A 2,977-nucleotide genomic window follows, 5' to 3' on the forward strand; every position below is an offset into this window, starting at 1 on the left:
CAGGGTCTACAGGGTCTCACTACACAGATTGGACTCATAGTGATCCTTCTGTGTTTTCAGCCTCCCAAGTTCTGGGATTATAGGCGCGCACCACCACGCAGTCACCATCTGAGGGTGCCCCGGGGGCGGGGCCAGCGCGGTAGGCCAGGGATAGGACTTCCAGTCCCTGGCTCTGCCTAATCATGAGGTTTAATCCACTGAGCTATCTGGCTGGCCCAGCTCTAGGGTTTATTAACTGACTTTGCATAAAGAATCAAAATTTCTCTAGCGGCATTTTGTCTCCCTTATTCTCTTTTCAATTATGTTCTGCTTCATAAGTTATCTGATATTTCTAAATAACTTATCATGTCTTATTAATGTTATTAGAAGGGTAATATCAGAAATAACTTCATAAAATATTTTATAGCTTATAGTATCAATATTTTGTTACATACTGTATGTTAATTACATTAATATAATTTCATTTGACTTGTAAAAATAATAGGATATACTTTTTTATTTTTATTTTTTTTAAATTTTATTTATTTATTTGTATGTGTGTGTGTGTGTGTGTGTGGCCAGCCCAGCCCACCAGGGGGCGGGCTGGCTGGCATGTGGTGCTGGGGGATCGAACCGTGGTCCCTGGGATTTTGCTAAAGCTTGTTCTAAGTAGGTGCTTTAGACCACTGAGCCATCTCACCAGTCCCAATAGGATATACTTTTGACTTAATATTCCAGATACAAAAATAGGATGACATGTTAAATAACTTTCTTAAAGTCATATAACAGCATGTGGTAGAGTACCAGCTAGAGACTCTGACTATAAACTCAGCCGGAGTTCTAACTCAGTGGCACAATGCCTGCCTGGCAAGTGCAAGGTCCTGAGTTTGATTCTTGGTTAAAAAAGAAAGAAAGAAAGAAAGAAAGAAAGAAAGAAAGAAAGATGGGCTGAATATCAACTGGAGTTACTTGGGATATACCACGCCCCGTCACAGCCATGTGTTCATCTATAAGACATCAAGGTCTATGGAGGCAGACTCTCCAAAAATTCTTATCACATTTTGCTCCAATATCATCTCTCAAAAAGGTCAAGAGAGATGAAGGGGAATTGCTACTCTGTGGTTAATTCTAAATAAGAGCAGAATTTGATTGATGATGTGGATATGGTCTGCAGCTGGGAAGAAGGTCTGCGGGGCGCTGAGCACAACCAAGTGAACACAGTAGGCTTTAGGAGATTTCAAAAAAGACTTCAGAAAGATAAGACTGGCATGAGACTGTGGGAGGAGAGGTATGTAGTGAGGCTCAGGATGGCCGGGAAGCTTTGGAAGTCTGCATAGAATGTGTAATGTGTCCTTTTGAGAGTACATAGGGTACGCAATGGAAGAAGCCCGTGTCCACGCAGAGCTGCAGGGAGGCTTTCAAATGCTGATGGGAAGAAAATGAATACAAAGAGGGGTCGGACCTATAAATGTGGTAGGAGACTAAAGCGTGCAATGCATGAACTTTCAGAAAAATGCTATACATGTTTTATTTTTTCTGTGGAAATTTATATATTATATAGATGGGAGGAACATTTTTTACATATTTTTGCACTGTGTGCATATTTTACTAAGTATATATAATACCTCTTCAAAATTTAAAAATTTAAGCAATGGGTTAACCCCTCCCACACCACTTTAGAGAGAGTCATTAGCAAGGAAGGATGTATAAAAAGGCTGGATCAGAAGCTACACAGAGAAACAGAATACGGGGCTGGCAGATGCTCAGGATCTGAGAGCGTTAATGAAGGGGAACGGGCAAGAAGAACAGTTCTGACAGAAAGCTAATCTTCCCTTCAGTTCTTTCTGAGGTGAGTTTAGGTAAACAGATCCAAACTAGCAAGCTCAATTTATCAGTATTTAGCTTTATTCTGATATAGATATCTATTGAGTACACTGTGAAAGAGCAGAAAAAAACTAAAGGAAAAAAGTTCCCTGGTAGGTGGGAGGCAGGGTATGATGTTAGGAACCCTGTTTAGAGAAGGAATGTTATCCAGGTCATGGACACCATTTTTGTCGATGATTTGGACACTGAAGGTTGGCCAACTTAAGATGAAGCGCTTCTGGAGCTCTTGCAGACATTTCTTAAGCTCCACTGCCTTCTCCTGTGAGATAGTCGGAGTGTAGTATTGGTCCAAGATGCTAAGAGTCAGGAAGGCACCAGAACCATGGGCTGCACAAGGGGCCTTAGCCAAGGCTGCCGGTAGTCCATGTGGTAGAGTGCTGGCCCCTCATGTGCACGGTAGCCAGCCAGGAGAAGGCTCACATGATATGGGGTCCGACTCCGAGGATAGCCAGGTTTCAACATGTAAAATTAGCTGCTGCTGCAGAAGACAATTCATATCCACTGTGCATCTTATAAAGTTGCACATTTTTCTGAATGTATTCTGCAAATTGTAAAGTATCTCCAGTGTTGGACACATAGGAGTGAGATTTTTCACTCATCTTAAACATTTTGTCATGCTGGTCCTTCATCCGGACAATACAGTTGGTTGCCACATGGCTGGAGGCCACAAGGACGTAGTCTGGGCCCAAAATGCCAATGAGGTTCTCCATGATAGAGGAACCCCCGAGGCTGCGGGGATGGCAGACTGATGTCCTGGCTTCTCGGCCTTGCCTATACATATTTTAAAAAGGATACTAAATTTATTTTGTGGAAAGAAAAAGGAGAATGAAGAAAGGGCAGGTTGCTCTTTGGAGCAACTGAGATAGTGTGAACAGATGCTAGGAAAAAAACCAGGTAATTAATAGATAGTTCCCATCTGTTTTACCAAGTGAAAGGGATCGGTCCCAAATTGTGAAGAAAACATAATTAAGAAGAAACTCAGGGGGGTTTTCAGGTTAACTCAGTTGTTTAAAGCCCCTGCTTGGGCAAACTCAATCAGGTATAGGGGCCACGGTTCGATCCCCAGCTCCACATGCCACACCAGAGCCTCCATGAAGGCAGCCTGAGCCAGAAA

At 42.5% G+C, this 2,977-nt stretch overlaps 1 pseudogene; it reads right to left on the reverse strand.

Annotated features, from left to right (window-relative positions):
* Positions 1-1,979: 1,979 nt before the first annotated feature.
* Positions 1,980-2,573, reverse strand: LOC101592123 (annotated as a pseudogene).
* Between the last annotated feature and the right edge of the window lie 404 nt (positions 2,574-2,977).

The sequence above is a fragment of the Octodon degus genome, unplaced genomic scaffold (genome assembly GCF_000260255.1).
Source record: "Octodon degus isolate 3935 unplaced genomic scaffold, OctDeg1.0 scaffold00025, whole genome shotgun sequence".
NCBI lineage: Eukaryota > Metazoa > Chordata > Mammalia > Rodentia > Octodontidae > Octodon > Octodon degus.